Here is a 20380-nt window from a genome sequence, read left to right as displayed (position 1 = left end):
AGAGAGGATGAGATACAGAGACAAAGACAGAGATGAAGAGATAAAGAGAGAGAGAAAGACAGAGTGAGAGAGAGAGAGAGAGAAGGTCAAGTTATCAGTGTAAGAGCGTAGTGCCGGTGTGAACACAGACCAGTTAAAGGTCAGGATCGCTTGTTGCTGTCAGTTGTCTGGGATTGTGTCTGTGATATGAGACAAGCATTTTTGACACGTTGTCAGGGAGATGCACCCTAACAAACCTGGACAGGGTGTACAGGCCTCAGTCAATGCTAAATTAAATAAACACTCAGTCTGACAATATACTATGTTTTTAGTCATTTAGCAGACGCTGTTATGCAGAACAACTTACAGAAGCAATTGGTTAAGGTGCCTTGCTCAAGTGCACATGCACAGAATTTTCCCCCATTCAGCTCAGGGATTTGAACCAGCAACCTTTCGGTCACTGGCCCAACGCTCTTAACCACTAGGGTTTACTGTAACCTTGTGAAAAGTCCCAGACTGTCATCTCAAATGAAGTAAGCATACTGTAACACACCTGTGCTAAGAAACTCTTAACCTTGTACCCAGGTTCAAGTCCTACCAGAGAAAGAGAGAGCCTGCTTGAGATGAAGAACCACTGGCTGTGAATAACTACATGGGAGAGCGCTCTAAAAGCATTCCACTTTCCCTCCACTCCCCTCCTGTTCTCCAGGTGACAGGAGAGGAGGAGTATAGTAGGAGTCAATTAAATGAGTAACCTTGAGCCTATGGTGGTGTATGAATTGTGACCACAATAGTTCATAAGGAGTGGACTGTGTGTGACCCTTGCTTCTCATAGCAGAGGTCAGAGGTCAGCCTCTGAGGTGACTTCAATCACAGACGCTGCCAAGAAAGAACCATTCGCCTCCCAAATTAACGCAGAACTAGAGGTGACAGATTATGAAAAGCAAATGTATTTCTTGTCTTTGTGAAATATTTTGAAATGCCCAAAACAGGGGAACTTCAATATCTGGTGAGGACAAAAAGGACGTACACAAATTAAGCTTATCTGAACATAAGTCCACAACGGGTAGGACAAGCAGAAAATCAGGTTGGTCACAGCTGTCAGACCAAATAGATATGACAAGCATGACTTTTTTTGCACAAAAGCATCATTGCCTTTCCAGGCCACTTTTGCACCTGCTCTGGTGTAGCAATGAAGTACTGTAGAACATTCCTTGTGTTGAAAACATGTATCCCTGATGAAGCCTGATGAAGACCTTTGGGTCAAGACTTTGCACAAACAATGGGAGCATTCAGCAGTGTGTGGTTATTACTTATTTCCTGATTTTTATTTAACTAGGCAAGTCAGTTAAGAACAAATTCGTATTTACAATGACGGCCTACACCGGCCAAACCTTCCCCTAACCCGGACGACACTGGGCCAATTGTGCGTCACCCTATGGGACTCCCGATCACAGCCGGGTTGTGATATCGCTTGGGATCAAATTCTATAGTGATGCCTCTAGCACTGCGATGCAGTACCTTAGACCGCTGCGCCACTCATGATCCCATTTGCATGTACTCATGGGCCCAGTTTCCACTCAGGGCTTATTCCACTTCTATGAAGTCTAGAGGTCTATCTATACCTGACAAATAAATCCACATATTCAAAATCAGCCAGGAGTCACAGTCTAGATGGGTTGGCTGACAACGTCAACAAAATGATGTGCACAGTGCAATGAGGCAGAAGGCCGTGTGGCTGTAGCAACAATGACAAGAAGCTGCCACGTAGGGAATCGTAGGTGTCTCTTTTCAGCTAGTTTCATCTTGTTCTTGGTGCCATGTCTATGCTAATACGGCAAAAAATGTGAGAGAGAATAAAGTAGACGGCACGGGTCAAAATGTTGATTTATGACCCAATGCCCAGATGATGCGTCCACCAGGGTGTGCCGTCTATTCCCAGAGTTTACGGGGTAACCGAGGCTTTCCTACATGAACTGAAGGAGGCGATCTACATCCACGAGAAACTCAAAGAAATCCGACACACCCTGGTGGACGACAACAAATACAGGGAAGCTGTGGTGGCTGATGTGATGACTTTCTGGCTCAATAAACCCCAAGAGACCGAGTGACAATTTGTTATTTAGATGTAAAGCAATGGGTAACTATGTGTATACGATGTTAGAGAGAATAAATACATTTTTTTTTTTAGATGACTTACAAATGTTATGCATCAAATTATTGAAAATAAAGCGAACAATGTATCGTTCTACACAACCCACAATTCCTGGGCTAATGTAGAGCGTGTGTTGAAAATGGAACAAATCATGAATCATGTACGACATGCGGGCGAGAGTCTACAATGGACACAAATAGTATCCCGTCTTGGTGGTGATTCTGAAGAACTAGAAACAACTTTTGTCTAAGATTTTACTTTATTTGTTTGAAACACCATTCAATTGTAACATGTACTGTTTTAAATGAGGCCTCACCTCCTGGCTACACTAGTGACCATATCCCCCGTGCATCCCGCAAAGGCGGAGGTGTTGCTAACATTTACGATAGCAAATTTCAATTTACAAAAAAAAAAAGACATTTTCGTCTTTTGAGCTTCTAGTCATGAAATCTATGCAGCCTACTCAATCACTTTTTATAGCTACTGTTTACAGGCCACCTGGGCCATATACAGCGTTTCTCACTGAGTTCCCTGAATTCCTATCGGACCTTGTAGTCATAGCAGATAATATTCTAATCTTTGGTGACTTTAATATTCACATGGAAAAGTCCACAGACCCACTCCAAAAGGCTTTCGGAGCCATCATCGACTCAGTGGGTTTTGTCCAACATGCCTCTGGACCTACTCACTGTCACAGTCATACGCTGGACCTAGTTTTGTCCCATGGAATAAATGTGGTGGATCTTAATGTTTTTCCTCATAATCCTGGACTATCGGACCACCATTTTATTACGTTTGCAATTGCAACAAATAATCTGCTCAGACCCCAACCAAGGAACATCAAAAGTCGTGCTATAAATTCACAGACAACACAAAGATTCCTTGATGCCCTTCCAGACTCCCTCTGCCTACCCAAGGACGCCAGAGGACAAAAATCAGTTAACCACCTAACTGAGGATCTCAATTTAACCTTGCGCAATACCCTAGATGCAGTTGCACCCCTAAAAACTAAAAAAAATTCTCATAAGAAACTAGCTCCCTGGTACACAGAAAATACCCGAGCTCTGAAGCAAGCTTCCAGAAAATTGGAACGGAAATGGCGCCACACCAAACTGGAAGTCTTCCGACTAGCTTGGAAAGACAGTATCGTGCAGTACCGTAGAGCCCTTACTGCTGCTCGATCATCCTATTTTTCTAACTTAATTGAGGAAAATAAGAACTATCCGAAATTCCTTTTTGATACTGTCGCAAAGCTAACTAAAAAGCAGCATTCCCCAAGAGAGGATGACTTTCACTTTAGCAGTGATAAATTCATGAACTTCTTTGAGGAAAAGATTATGATTATTAGAAAGCAAATTACGGACTCCTCTTTAAACCTGCGTATTCCTCCAAACCTCAGTTGTCCTGAGTCTGCACAACTCTGCCAGGACCTAGGATCAAGAGAGACGCTCAAGTGTTTTAGTACTATATCTCTTGACACAATGATGAAAATAATCATGGCCTCTAAACCTTCAAGCTGCATACTGGACCCTATTCCAACTAAACTACTGAAAGAGCTGCTTTCTGTGCTTGGCCCTCCTATGTTGAACATAATAAACGGCTCTCTATCCACCGGATGTGTACCAAACTCACTAAAAGTGGCAGTAATAAAGCCTCTCTTGAAAAAGCCAAACCTTGACCCAGAAAATATTTAAAAAATATCGGCCTATATCGAATCTTCCATTCCTCTCAAAAATTTTAGAGAAGGCTGTTGCGCAGCACCTCACTGCCTTCCTGAAGACAAACAATGTATACGAAATGCTTCAGTCTGGTTTTAGACCCCATCATAGCACTGAGACGCCACTTGTGAAGGTGGTAAATGACATTTTAATGGCATCGGACCGAGGCTCTGCATCTGTCCTCGTGCTCCTAGACCTTAGTGCTGCTTTTGATACCATCGATCACCACATTCTTTTGGAGAGATTGGAAACCCAAATTGGTCTACACGGACATGTTCTGGCCTGGTTTAGATCTTATCTGTCGGAAAGATATCAGTTTGTCTCTGTGAATGGTTTGTCCTCTGACAAATCAACTGTAAATTTCGGTGTTCCTCAAGGTTCCGTTTTAGGACCACTATTGTTTTCACTATATATTTTACCTCTTGGGGATGTTATTCGAAAACATAATGTAAACTTTCACTGCTATGCGGATGACACACAGCTGTACATTTCAATGAAACATGGTGAAGCCCCAAAATTGCCCTCGCTAGAAGCATGTGTTTCAGACATAAGGAAGTGGATGGCTGCAAACTTTCTACTATTAAACTCGGACAAAACAGAGATGCTTGTTCTAGGTCCCAAGAAACAAAGAGATCTTCTGTTGAATCTGACAATTCATCTTAATGGTTGTACAGTCGTCTCAAATAAAACTGTGAAGGACCTCGGCGTTACTCTGGACCCTGATCTCTCTTTTGAAGAACATATCAAGACCATTTCGAGGACAGCTTTTTTCCATCTACGTAACATTGCAAAAATCAGAAACTTTCTGTCCAAAAATGATGCAGAAAAATTAATCCATGCTTTTGTCACTTCTAGGTTAGACTACTGCAATGCTCTATTTTCCGGCTACCCGGATAAAGCACTAAATAAACTTCAGTTAGTGCTAAATACGGCTGCTAGAATCCTGACTAGAACCCAAAAATTTGATCATATTACTCCAGTGCTAGCCTCTCTACACTGGCTTCCTGTCAAAGCAAGGGCTGATTTCAAGGTTTTACTGCTAACCTACAAAGCATTACATGGGCTTGCTCCTACCTATCTCTCTGATTTGGTCCTGCCGTACATACCTACACGTACGCTACGGTCACAAGACGCAGGCCTCCTAATTGTCCCTAGAATTTCTAAGCAAACAGCTGGAGGCAGGGCTTTCTCCTATAGAGCTCCATTTTTATGGAACGGTCTGCCTACCCATGTCAGAGACGCAAACTCGGTCTCAACCTTTAAGTCTTTACTGAAGACTCATCTCTTCAGTGGGTCATATGATTGAGTGTAGTCTGGCCCAGGAGTGGGAAGGTGAACGGAAAGGCTCTGGAGCAACGAACCGCCCTTGCTGTCTCTGCCTGGCCGGTTCCCTTCTTTCCACTGGGATTCTCTGCCTCTAACCCTATTACAGGGGCTGAGTCAATGGCTTGCTGGGGCTCTCTCATGCCGTCCCTGGAGGGGGTGCGTCACCTGAGTGGGTTGATTCACTGTTGTGGTCATCCTGTCTGGGTTGGCGCCCCCCCCTTGGGTTGTGCCGTGGCGAAGATCTTTGTGGGCTATACTCAGCCTTGTCTCAGGATGGTAAGTTGGTGGTTGAAGATATCCCTCTAGTGGTGTGGGGGCTGTGCTTTGGCAAAGTGGGTGGGGTTATATCCTTCCTGTTTGGCCCTGTCCGGGGGTGACCTCGGATGTGTCTCCTGACCCCTCCTGTCTCAGCCTCCAGTATTTATGCTGCAGTAGTTTATGTGTCGGGGGGCTGGGGTCAGTTTGTTATATCTGGAGTACTTCTCCTGTCCTATTCGGTGTCCTGTGTGAATCTAAGTGTGCGTTCTCTAATTCTCTCCTTCTCTCTTTCTTTCTCTCTCTCGGAGGACCTGAGCCCTAGGACCATGCCCCAGGACTACCTGACATGATGACTCCTTGCTGTCCCCAGTCCACCTGGCCATGCTGCTGTTCCAGTTTCAACTGACCTGAGCCCTAGGACCATGCTCCAGGACTACCTGACATGATGACTCCTTGCTGTCCCCAGTCCACCTGGCCATGCTGCTGCTCCAGTTTCAACTTCCACCTGACTGTGCTGCTGCTCCAGTTTCAACTGTTCTGCCTTATTATTATTCGACCATGCTGGTCATTTATGAACATTTGAACATCTTGGCCATGTTCTGTTATAATCTCCACCCGGCACAGCCAGAAGAGGACTGGCCACCCCACATAGCCTGGTTCCTCTCTAGGTTTCTTCCTAGGTATTGGCCTTTCTAGGGAGTTTTTCCTAGCCACCGTGCTTCTACACCTGCATTGCTTGCTGTTTGGGGTTTTAGGCTGGGTTTCTGTACAGCACTTTGAGATATCAGCTGATGTACGAAGGGCTATATAAATAAATTTGATTTGATGTATCATATTTGTTGTTTATATACTTATATAGCGGATGTGTGTGTTTTAAAAATTCAGTTAATCTAAACCAAATATACAGGGTGTTGCATGCTGTGATCGTTGAGAAAACGGGGACATGTATCCTGCAACGAATTCTGAATTGTCTGTATACGTAATACATAATGTTTTCTTGAAAATAAAAATTCTAAAATGAAAATTAAATGTTGTCGTTATTTGAAAGTGGCTCATTAACGTTATTGTACCTCAGAGAGGCAAGAAGGATGGCGGAGTAGATGTTGAAAAACATTTATTATAATCCCTCTAACCCCGGGTCTTATGGGGGTAAGGAACGTTTACAGAGAGCTTTAGCCGAAGAAACAGGTAGCCGGTTAAGCGATGCTAAAGTGAATGAGTGGCTATCAGAGCAGGATGCACACACTCTACATAAACCTGTAAGAAAACTATTTCCAAGAAATAGAGTTTTTTCTACCCAACGCATGTCTTGTTCTGGACTTTATTTATAATGCGTCTGCCACAGCCAATACCCCGGACATTCCTGCTTCATAGATAGCAACCTTAAGGGCAATAAAACAGGGAGTGTGGGGCCATACTCTTTCAAAAGTTCAAACACAGACCCCCCCCCCAGTTCAACCAGGTCCCTAGACATCAATCAGCATGACAACTTCAAAGGAATAGATGCAATATAGATATAAAATAACACACCCTCTAACACGTAACAACAGGAACCGGATGTTGTGGCCGGATGCCCATATTTGTACGCGTCATGTACGCGTCATCTGGACATTGGGTCATAAATCAAAATTTTGACCCGTGCCGTCTACTTTATTCTCTCTAATGTGCTAGCTAGTTAACTAACAACTGTAACGATGAGGGAAATCCTGGCTGATATCTGGTCACATTAACATAGCCAGTTCATCAGCTCATCATGATGGTTCATTATGTTCCTAACTGAATGGGCTATGTAGAGAAACAGAATAGGCTCTGTTCACAACACAAACAGACCCCACAGAGCCCCAGGACGCCCCAGGACGGCAGCACCATTAGACCCAACCAAATTATGAGAAGGCAAAAAAATACTATTTGACACACTGGAAAGAATCAACCAAAAAACAAAGCAAATTGGAATGCTACCTGGTCCTACAGAGAGTACACCGTGGCAGAATACCTGACCACTGTGACTGACCCAAAATTAAGAAAATCCTTGACTATGTACAGACTCAGTGAGCATAACCTTGCTATTGATAGAGAACAGCATAGGCAGACCTGGCTCTCAAGAGAAGACAGGATATGTGTCCACTGTCCCCAAAATTAGGTGGAAACTGAGTTGCTCTTCCTAACCTCCTGGCAAATGTTTGACCATATTAGAGACACATATTTCCCACAGATCACACAGGCCCACAAAGAATTTGAAAACAAATCAAACATTGATAAACTCTCATATCTGTTAGGTGAAATACTGCAATGTGCAATGTGTGGCCCGTTGCCATGAGAAAAGGGCAGGAAGTGGAGCACAAACTACATTTTAAATACCACCAATATTTATCTGTTTATCTTCCCCCACTATTCATACTAAAACAATTTGTACATTGCTAAAACACTGTTCGTAACTGACAACATAACACTTGGAATGTCTTGATCTTTTTCAAACCTTTTTGAGTGCAATCTTTACTTTCTAATGTTTTGTTGTTGATGTTGTTACATTTGTTTCTTCTCACTTTTTGTTAATGATTTATTTCACTTGCTTTGTCAATGTAAACAGATGCGTTCAACAAGGGAAATAGTTTGCGAGAGCTGGCTAACATTAGCTAACATATTCCAGTTGTTTTGTGCTAGCGGCGACCGTCAGAGAAGGTAGTGTGCAGCGAACGTAAGAGTCCGTTTCAGATCTAAACTGCCGCTAAAAATCATAAAGTGGCCATGTAGACGTTCTACTATATTTAGTAGGAATAGCTAAGTGTCTTCCAGTTTGAATATTGACTCTAAAAATGTTCATGAAATTGTTACTCTGGCAACATGTTCGCGCGCAAACAAAAGCCTTGTTGAACTCACCTCTGGTCTCTTGTGGTTCTGTACCAGGTATTGGAGATGTTGGGTTACCATGACATCAGAGAAAATCTAGAATATTCACTCTCATTATTTACTGGCCTGGTTTAGGTGATGGACAATAGAGTAAAGCCTGCATCATAACATGACACTTTTACCATCTGTCATGTGTGTACAGGCCTATATGGTTGACTGTTGATAGACTGGTTGTGAATGACGTACTAAACCTGAAATAGGTTCAACAAAGGTGAAATAGCTTGCTTCTATTATAATGATAGCATACTGACTCTGCTCTCCCTGTGGACTCCGTCCTCTGCTCTCTCCTAGGGGTCTATCCACTATCCAGTGTCTTAAGGAAATGGAGATATATCATGGCCAGGTTGAAATATGGACCTGATGGCAATAAAAGATCATTAGATCCCCAGTGATAAGTGGCTCTGTACTGCTTCAGGCTACTGCTTCAGGGTCTAGTTGTGTAAGTAGCTGTGCAACAAGCCTCCATATCTATCTGCCTACAATCTTAGAAAAAAAGGTGCTATCTAGAACCTAAGAAAATGTTCTTCAGCTGTCCCCATAGGAGAACCCGTTGAAGAACCCTTTTTTGGTTCCAGGTAGAACCTTTTTGAGCTCCATGTAGATCCCTTTACAAAGAGGCTTCTACATGGAACCCAAAATAGTTCTACCTGGAACCAAAAAGGGTTTTACTTGGAACCAAAAAAGGGTTCTCCTATGGGGACAGCCGAACAACCCTTTTGGAACCCTTTTATCTAAGAGTACTCAAGTAGGTCTCTGACCTTTACCTGTGTGCACTGCACACCCTGTGCAATGTGTAGTCTGCCAAGTTCATCTACATTCATGAAAGCAAGGATGTTGATGGAAAACCTCATTGCTTGCCAGTGAATGAAGCAACAATCAATGGACACATTTTTTATTTTTTATTTTAGGACCCAGGGCTAGTGGCAATAATTTGAGTGCAACAGAACTTTAATAAAATAAATGTCTCACGTCCTCATTGTGGCGTTGTGGTATTCCGTGCTCTGCGCAACTAGCCTGCTACCTAAATGAATACGGTCTTGGTGTTTTCCATTCAGTGAAGGTTATTGCTCATATGGGTGTGAATGTGGGATTGGGGTTGGCTGTTCTGGAGTGAATTAGAGACACTGCACAACCGTTCAGAGGCGAGCCAGACAAAGCTGGAATTCACTGTAAGGAGAAAGGATCCCACCTTGCTCTGTGATCTAGCTCGGGCAACGAGATGAAATGCATATCTTAAATCATGCAGGTCACGTCGGCTGCAATGGAGATAATATCTTTGAGAACACACCTTGAACTCTCCCGATCTACTGTTGATATCGTTATGCTAGAAACCTGCAGATTTATTATATGTCTCTGCACAGCTAACACTTAGTTTGTCTCAATTGACACATTCTTAAAGCCGTTTTACACCAAGGTGCAGCCCTTTATCAATGTCAACATACAACACTTAGTATTCAGAAAGGGTCTTCAAAATCAATATATCATCTCTTTAGTTTCCCCTGAGCAAAAGTACATAAACATGTCTTCAGTATTTGGCCGAAAGTCTATTATGTGGAACACAGGCCTCATTAGTGTGTGTGTGTGTGTGTGTGTGTGTGTGTGTGTGTGTGTGTGTGTGTGTGTGTGTGTACATACACATATGTGTGCCTTGTGGGAATTCTATGAAAACGGCACCTTAAAATACAGTACGTTGTCCATTCTAAAATCACGTTTATTTTCAAATCAAATCAAATTTATTTATATAGCCCTTCGTACATCAGCTGATATCTCAAAGTGCTGTACAGAAACCCAGCCTAAAACCCCAAACAGCAAGCAATGCAGGTGTAGAAGCACGGTGGCTAGGAAAAACTCCCTAGAAAGGCCAAAACCTAGGAAGAAACCTAGAGAGGAACCAGGCTATGTGGGGTGGCCAGTCCTCTTCTGGCTGTGCCGGGTGGAGATTATAACAGAACATGGCCAAGATGTTCAAATGTTCATAAATGACCAGCATGGTCCAATAATAATAAGGCAGAACAGTTGAAACTGGAGCAGCAGCACGGCCAGGTGGACTGGGGACAGCAAGGAGTCATCATGTCAGGTAGTCCTGAGGCATGGTCCTAGGGCTCAGGTCCTCTGAGAGAGAGAAAGAGACAGAAAGAGAGAATTAGAGAGAGCACACTTAAATTCACACAGGACACTGAATAGGACAGGAGAAGTACTCCAGATATAACAAACTGACCCTAGCCCCCTGACACAAACTACTGCAGCATACATACTGGAGGCTGAGACAGGAGGGGTCAGGAGACACTGTGGCCCCATCCGAGGACACCCCTGGACAGGGCCAAACAGGAAGGATATAATCCCACCCACTTTGCCAAAGCACAGCCCCCACACCACTAGAGGGATATCTTCAACCACCAACTTACCATCCTGAGACAAGGCCGAGTATAGCCCACAAAGATCTCTGCCACGGCCAACCCAAGGGGGTTCTAAGGCCCCGAACCACCTATGAAACTAGCAGAATTTAACTTAAAAAAAGATGAGGGCACGCTTCCACGTTACCAACAGAAACAGATGGAGCCCCGACAGGGAGAAATGCACTTGGCTACTGTGAAACAACATGAGTGTTCCCAACCATCTGTAGCAGATGTCCAACATGGAGGATGGAGCACAGAGGTCTGTATACCTGGAAATGCCAGATGGGCATTTGGGTCTGGTCCTGTCTAACTGTTCTAGGATGAACCAGGAGGACAGGACTAATGTTCACTACGGCGCTGCAGTGTTGTAACATCCCATTCATTTCAGATGAGAGTGCAGGTCACTGAGGCATGCCTTGTCAGTCTGACACCATGCCTCACAATGCATTGAAACAGGTAGACTCCAGTTGTTTTCGACACATTTGTGCCCTGAACCATTTATAATCCTGTATGTGCTTTTTGGGTATTGGATTTAGCATGTAACTGTAGCCTTGCCCACCGGAATATAGCGTTACAGTCTACCAGTAAAGTGTAAACCCACTGCTCTGTAGGGTGCCTGGTGTTGACTAGGAAGTAGGTTTGCTTCCTGTTGCCTGTGTTTATTTCCACCAAGGTCATTGCTCGTAGGTAGGAGAGAACGTATGTGGGGGAGTGAGTGGGCGGAGACCAAGGGATGTCATTCATCACATGCTCAACCAAACGCTCTTCTCCGTGGTTACACCAGGAACAAAGCAAACGGCATGTTGATATCCTAATCATCTGTCCAGTTTACCTACTTTGTTCAGCAGGGGGTACTTGGTTCAGCAGGGGGTACTTGGTTCAGCAGGGGATACTTACTGTAGTTCTTATACAGTCATTGATTCAGTAATTGATTGAGTAATTTGCCTTAGTGTTCCACTGACGTCTTTGTCCGTTTAATCAATCATCTGAGGCTTTAAGCATCTCTCTACTTAGAACCTTTTACTGTGGGCTTAGATAGACAGGTCAGGGCCTCCTTGACTAATATACCATAAGGAGAGACTAATATGGTAAAACAGCAGTGTGTATCAGTCATTGGGCCGTTGTACCTGCCATGAAGCTGAGCAATGGAACTAATCGTCCCTTTTATAGCTACAAACTGTTGTTGTTGTAACGAAAGGGGTTTGGTAGTGGATTGATGCTAATGGACCAAGAAGACAGGTCCCATTGGCTTCATCAGACACATGAATCAGTCCACATAAAACAGGAATCAACCCACATAAAACAGGAATCAGCCCACATAAAACAGGAATCGGCCTACATAAAACAGGAATCAGTCCACATAAAACAGGAATCAGAACAAATAAAACAGGAATCAGTCCACATAAAAGAGGAATAAGCCCACATAAAACAGGAATCGGCCCACATAAAACAGGAATCAGTCCACATAAAACAGGAATCAGCCCAAATAAAACAGGAATCAGTCCACATAAAACAGGAATAAGCCCACATAAACAGGAATCAGTCCACATAAAACAGGAATCAGTCCACATAAAACATGAATCAGTCCACATAAAACATGAATCAACCCACATAAAACAGGAATCAGCCCACATAAAACAGGAATCGGCCCACATAAAACAGGAATAAGTCCACATATAAAACAGGAATCAGCCCACATATAAAACAGGAATCGGCCCACATAAAACAGGAATCAGTCCACATAAAACAGGAATCAGCCCAAATAAAACAGGAATCAGTCCACATAAAACAGGAATCGGCCCACATAAAACAGGAATCAGTCCACATAAAACAGGAATCAGCCCAAATAAAACAGGAATCAGTCCACATAAAACAGGAATAAGCCCACATAAAACAGGAATCGGCCCACATAAAACAGGAATCTGTCCACATAAAACAGGAATCAGCCCAAATAAAACAGGAATCAGTCCACATAAAACAGGAATAAGCCCACATAAACAGGAATCAGTCCACATAAAACAGGAATCAGTCCACATAAAACAGGAATCAGTCCACATAAAACAGGAATCAGCCCAAATAAAACAGGAATCAGTCCACATAAAACAGGAATAAGCCCACATTAACAGGAATCAGTCCACATAAAACAGGAATAAGCCCACATAAACAGGAATCAGTCCACATAAAACAGGAATCAGCCCACATAAAACAGGAATCGGCCCACATAAAACAGGAATCAGTCCACATAAAACAGGAATCAGCCCAAATAAAACAGGAATCAGTCCACATAAAACAGGAATAAGCCCACATAAACAGGAATCAGTCCACATAAAACAGGAATCAGTCCACATAAAACATGAATCAGTCCACATAAAACATGAATCACTCCTCATATAACAGGAATCAGCCCACATAAAACAGGAATCAGTCCACATAAAACATGAATCAGTCCACATAAAACATGAATCACTCCTCATATAACAGGAATCAGCCCAAATAAAACAGGAATCAGTCCACATAAAACATGAATCAGTCCACATAAAACATGAATCACTCCTCATATAACAGGAATCAGCCCACATAAAACAGGAATCAGTCCACATAAAACATGAATCAGTCCACATAAAACATGAATCACTCCTCATATAACAGGAATCAACCCACATAAAACAGGAATCAGCCCATATAAAACAGGATTCAGTCCACATAAAACAGGAATCAGTCCACATAAAACATGAATCAGTCCACATAAAACAGGAATCGGCCCACATAAAACAGGAATCAGTCCACATAAAACAGGAATCAGCCCACATAAAACAGGAATCAGTCCACATAAAACAGGAATAAGCCCACATAAACAGGAATCAGTCCACATAAAACAGGAATAAGCCCACATAAACAGGAATCAGTCCACATAAAACAGGAATCAACCCACATAAAACAGGAATCAGCCCACATAAAACAGGAATCGGCCCACATAAAACAGGAATCAGTCCACATAAAACAGGAATCAGCCCAAATAAAACAGGAATCAGTCCACATAAAACAGGAATAAGCCCACATAAACAGGAATCAGTCCACATAAAACAGGAATCAGTCCACATAAAACATGAATCAGTCCACATAAAACATGGATCACTCCTCATATAACAGGAATCAGCCCACATAAAACAGGAATCAGTCCACATAAAACATGAATCAGTCCACATAAAACATGAATCACTCCTCATATAACAGGAATCAACCCACATAAAACAGGAATCAGTCCACATAAAACAGGAATCAGTCCACATAAAACAGGAATCAGCCCAAATAAAACAGGAATCAGTCCACATAAAACAGGAATAAGCCCACATAAAACAGGAATCGGCCCACATAAAACAGGAATCAGTCCACATAAAACAGGAATCAGCCCAAATAAAACAGGAATCAGTCCACATAAAACAGGAATAAGCCCACATAAACAGGAATCAGTCCACATAAAACATGAATCAGTCCACATAAAACATGAATCAGTCCACATAAAACAGGAATCAGTCCACATAAAACAGGAATCAGCCCAAATAAAACAGGAATCAGTCCACATAAAACAGGAATAAGCCCACATAAACAGGAATCAGTCCACATAAAACAGGAATCAGTCCACATAAAACATGAATCTGTCCACATAAAACATGAATCACTCCTCATATAACAGGAATCAACCCACATAAAACAGGAATCAGCCCATATAAAACATGAATCAGTCCACATAAAACAGGAATCAGTCCACATAAAACAGGAATCAGTCCACATAAAACATGAATCAGTCCACATAAAACAGGAATCGGCCCACATAAAACAGGAATCAGTCCACATAAAACAGGAATCAGCCCAAATAAAACAGGAATCAGTCCACATAAAACAGGAATAAGCCCACATAAACAGGAATCAGTCCACATAAAACAGGAATCAGTCCACATAAAACATGAATCTGTCCACATAAAACATGAATCACTCCTCATATAACAGGAATCAGCCCACATAAAACAGGAATCAGTCCACATAAATCAGGAATCAGCCCACATAAAACAGGAATCAGCCCACATAAAACAGGAATCAGTCCACATAAAACAGGAATCAGCCCACATAAAACAGGAATCAGTCCACATAAAACAGGAATCAGTCCACATAAAACAGGAATCAGTCCACATAAAACAGGAATAAGCCCACATAAAACATGAATCAGTCCACATAAAACAGGAATCAGTCCACATAAAACAGGAATAAGCCCACATAAAACATGAATCAGTCCACATAAAACAGGAATCAGTCCACATAAAACAGGAATCAGTCCACATAAAACATGAATCAGTCCAAATAAAACATGAATCAGTCCACATAAAAAATGAATCAGTCCACATAAAACAGGAATCAGTCCAAATAAAACATGAATCAGTCCACATATAACAGAAATCAGTCCACATAAAACATAAAATACATGATAGAGTACAGAACAGTTCTGGACAAGAACAACATAAGATATTATTACATCAAAATGAAAAGTCATGTATTGTCAAGCACCAAATCCAGAGTGATCTGGGCATACTGGATGAGAACATGCCAAAGACTATTCTCATATCATTCTCAGACCTGGAAATGCCAGATGACTTTAAGAGTTTGGGACTATAAGGTTCTATCTGCATTTTAGTCAACATGTAGTTATTAAAACAGCCTTGTTCTGTTTAATGTTCTCTACCTATAGAGTAGTATAAATACCCCAATTTGTGTTGTTAAATTAAAAAGAATACAAGATAAAAATCGCTGACACCATTCAAACCAATGAGGGTTTGTATAGTCCCAAGCTCTCGGCTTGTAAACGCTGTCTAATGCAGGAAAATGTGCACTTCAACTAGGCCTACTTGTCTTCATGCTGGAGGCCATTTCTTCACAGCCAAACATACAGCTGCTCAATTCACCCACTGTAATAGAAACATCAAATTGGTGCCGAATACCACGTTCTTTCCTCACCAAGTTTTTTTGTGTTTCATCACAGTGAACATCAGCCCAATATAATTACAAATGGCAGACAGTCTATTGCTCACACAGAGTCAGTGTTCCACTGTCATAAACACAGTAGACAAGAGGTTTTATGAGTTGGCGTTGGGTCCCTTCTTCTTGCCACATGTTGGCACCACATTCACAAAGTACCTGTTATGTTGCATCCTCCTTTAAGCCATTCTTCTTTTTCTTCTTCTCCTGCTTGTCCACCTTGGAGGTCTGTCCCCTGACCTTCCCCACTCTGGCCAAGGAGCCATTGACTTTGCCTCGCAACAGTCGGTTGTAACCTCAAGAGTGCTGAACTCCAGTGCAGACTGGCCGATCACATCATCGTCCTGCAGGGGTACCCCGCACAGCAAAACCACTTGGTCATCACAGGACGGTCCCTCCAATGCCTCAATATGAGCCTTGATGTGGGCGACAGTCTCTAGCCGAGACACCTCAAAGGTGTGGAGAGTCTGAGCACGCACAAATAGCTGCATGGTCAACCAAAGTCTCACAGTTGCAGTGTAACAAGCGTGTGTTTCGTCTGTATTATAAAAACAGGAAGTGGCAAGAACACGAAAGGTCTAATTCAATCAACTCAGCTATTCAGCATTCATGATTAGATCTAAATACACGACAATGTTCTCTCGGGGGCCGGGCTATTGCTTATTTCCATAAATATACAGACAGTTTTCTCCTTTGCCTTAACATAACCTAATTAATTAGATCAAGTCAAGCAGGCATTGGTGTGTTGTTGTGGTTCATGCGGTAAGCATGCACATAACAGATGATTAGATTGTATTAAGATATGTTGCAGGCAAGAACATCAAGGGAACATTGTGAATTAGCAGTCTATCGTTTACCACGTAACCCTCCTCCTGTCTTCCTCCCTCTATCAACCAGTCCCTATACGTGTGTGGGGTCCACATGTACTGCTTAACATTGCCTCAGGGGTCCACATCGAACATCAAACCCAACTCTGGTGTGCCCGCCTGATGCCCAAATCAACTTAGTTAGATATCATTAGGCACATAGTCCCATTTTATGGTGTTGCAGGACACTTACTTTGCTAGCAGTTGGGGGAACCATCACCATTTAGACACAAACTCTGGATTATAATCGAATAACTCACCCGTGTTCCTCTAAATCAGACCCGATAGGTGAAAGCAATGGGTTGCAAACTATACTCAGCCACTATCCAGGCCCTCTGAGATCAGCGAGGAGGGAAATTCGACAAGGTCAGAAGAAAGGAAGAGAGGGAGCAAGTTATCCAATTGGACTGTAGCCACAACGTCCGTCGAGCTGAGATATTGATTAGATCCCAACATTGCTCCTGATTTAGCCCCGGCCGGCACAGCTGTAGCACCCATGTTAGACTACTGACAGGCCATTCATCTGACTGTAAGAGCCTCAACGACCGCTGGTAGATGAGGCAAATTAATAATATTCCATTAATAATTGTCTATTCTCTCCCTTCTCCGTGTTTCATCCTCCGTGTATCCTCCAGGGCTAGTAGGACAATGTATCTGAGAGCGAGCCCGGAAATAAAACACTGGTTAAGAGTTCTGACGGACACAGGCGGTTTGTTTGTCTCTTTGGCTGTCAGGTGCTACTGAGGGTAACCTAATAAACTATAGTCAAAGTCATGGGAACCAGTCCAAGTCGTCAGCTCCAGACATATAGTATTGGTGCGTTCAAGACAACTGGGAACTCTGAAAATTCGAGGTCATATCATGATGTCAGTGATCTTCAGGTTGGAAAGTCGGAGCTCTAGAAAGAGGCCAGAGTTCCTGACTTGGAATTCTAAGTTAGATGACCATTCAAACTATTTTTCCCAGTCGGAACTCATTTTTTTCAGAGTTCCCAGGTGAAGTCTGAGATTTCCCAGTTCCCAGTTGTTTTGAACGTGGGTTCTTGGGCAACTTGGGTTCTGGTAATGATGGTAATTAATGTTTGAACGTTGAGGATTTTACACATTATGCATTACTTGGAATGTGTGTGTATATACATGAGAGAGAGGGGGGGGGGGGGGGGGGGGGAGTCAGCACACCTGACTGCACTGGCTTCTAGAAGGTTCTGCATATGTTAGTAGAGCTATTTTCGTCACTTTTTAGTTCCATCCCGAATCTACTCACTAGGGGCCTCATCATGTTTTGGAGCATACATGCATGCGACAGTTTTCACCCCAAAGTTTGTATTTATAAAAACTGAACTTGACGTGACTATATGCTTATCCTCCCGTGTTCTTTAGACCATGCATACGCACAGTTTCTATTGGTTGAAGTCTTGCATTGCAAGATGGCAAAAGTATTCTAGTAGTAGTAGTAGACTTTTACAAATTGGGAATAAATATATGTCACTTTTATTCATAACAACAACAAAAAACATGTAGGCCTAGCTAAATATAATAACAATATGCAATCATTTGCCATAGTGAGAAAAATCGAAAATGGATTTATCTCTGCATTCTATAATAAATAGAAATAGACATATATTTCCTATTATTTATTGCAGAATAAATGTCTCACCTTTTCTGACTGATGGTAGCCTATAGGCCTACAACATGTTGGGCCAGACTAACATTCTTCATCTCTCATTTAATTGGACCCACGTTACAATAGTAAAAAGATAAGCTATTTCAAGGATTCCTATTTTGCTCCATGCGATCCGATCCGAAGCACAGTTTAACGGTTGAACAGACGGTTCACCTTTTCCATTGACGTTTGTATGCTACGTCGAAGTACTGTAATGTGACATTTGTAGCGTATACAATATTTGATTTATATGCTGAACAAAAATATAAACACAACATGCAACAATTTTAACGATTTTACTACGTTACAGTTCATATAAGGAAATCAGTCAATCGAAATAAATTCATTCGGCCCTATTCTATGGATTTCACATGACTGGGCAGGGTCACACCCACTGGGGAGCCAGGCCCAGCCACTGGGGAGCCAGGCCCAGCCACTGGGGAGCCAGGCCCAGCCACTGGGGAGCCAGGCCCAGCCACTGGGGAGCCAGGCCCACCCACTGGGGAGCCAGGCCCAGCCACTGGGGAGCCAGGCCCAGCCACTGGGGAGCCAGGCCCACCCACTGGGGAGCCAAGCCAAGCCCAGCCACTGGGGAGCCAGGCCCAGCCACTGGGGAGCCAGGCCCAGCCACTGGGGAGCCAAGCCAAGCCCAGCCACTGGGGAGCCAAGCCAAGCCCAGCCACTGGGGAGCCAAGCCCAGCCACTGGGGAGCCAGGCCCAGCCACTGGGGAGCCAGGCCCAGCCACTGGGGAGCCAAACCAAGCCCAGCCAATCAGAATTAGTTTTTCCCCACAAAAGGGCTTCATTACAGACAGAAATACTCCTCTGTTTCATCAGCTGTTCGGGTGGCTGGTTTCAGATGATACCGCAGGTGAAGAAGCCTGATAGGGAGGTCCTGGGCTGGCATGGTCTACGGTTGTGAGGCCGATTGGACATACTGCCAAATTCTCTAAAACAACGGAGGCAGCTTATGGTAGACAAATTAACATTCAATTCTCTGGCAAAAACTCCGGTGGACATTCCTGCAGCCAGCATGCCAATTGCTCGTGACCTCAAAACTTGAGACATCTGTGGCATTGTGTTGTGTGACAAAATTGCACACTTAAGATTGGCCTTTTATTGTCCCCAGCACAAGGTACACCTGTGTAATGATCATGTTATTTAATCAGCTTCTTGAAATGCTACACCTGTCAGGTGGATGGATTATCTAGGCAAAGGAGAAGTGCTCACTAACAGGGATGTAAACAAATTTGTGCATTTGAGAGAAATAAGCTTTTTGTGCATATGGAACATTCCTGGGATCTTTTATTTCAGCTCATGAAACATGGGATCGACGCTTTACACGTTGCGTTTATATTTTTGTTCAGTATATAAACATAATACATAGTGTATCATAAACATTGCAGAATACATTCCTCATCTTTTCTGGCCAAATTGAGTTTATATGTACTGTAGCCATACACCAAATTACCATATGCATTTAGCGGGGACTATTAGATAGGCTATTATAATTTCACAATTTTGGTCTATGCATCCAACAGAGTGAGCGGTTTATAACATAGAGTAGAATTTAACAGATGAACACAGCTGATATTTTGCATTGAAGTGTGTACGCTACCACTCTTAAGTAGACCCACTGTAGTTTTCATTTTTACAATAAAAAGTACACAATATTTCAGAATTCACGGGCAGTGCAGCATATTTAGGTTCAGGAAAAAGTGAATGCCATTTAATGCTTTCAAACGATCTGTTTACAGGTCCATAACAATTTGAAATTGTTTTTGTCTTTCAGAAATGGTCAGATTTAACAAAAAGCAAAAGCAAACTGCCAACAGTTCCAAAGACATGTGATCAAGATATTGATATTTCCTTTAGATACGGTCTTGGCCTAATTCCAACACTTTACATCCAAACTATACAGCAAATATACAGCATTGTCGCCATGAAAAAGGTGAGTGAATGTTGGACGTTTTTCAGGCGGCCTTATAATGCGCGTCTACAGTTCTGTGACAGGTCTGATTCATATTAGGAAACATAGTGAATGTATGTATGGCGTGCGCCAATTTGATGAATCTTAATATTTCG

At 42.8% G+C, this 20380-nt stretch overlaps 1 pseudogene; it reads right to left on the bottom strand.

Moving 5' to 3' along the window:
- Positions 1-15865: 15865 nt before the first annotated feature.
- Positions 15866-16258, bottom strand: LOC109879355 (ubiquitin-like protein FUBI pseudogene; annotated as a pseudogene).
- Positions 16259-20380: the final 4122 nt, after the last annotated feature.

The sequence above is a fragment of the Oncorhynchus kisutch genome, linkage group LG5, assembly GCF_002021735.2.
Source record: "Oncorhynchus kisutch isolate 150728-3 linkage group LG5, Okis_V2, whole genome shotgun sequence".
Taxonomy (NCBI): Eukaryota; Metazoa; Chordata; class Actinopteri; order Salmoniformes; family Salmonidae; genus Oncorhynchus; species Oncorhynchus kisutch.
This window is presented reverse-complemented; position numbering and strand designations above follow the sequence as displayed.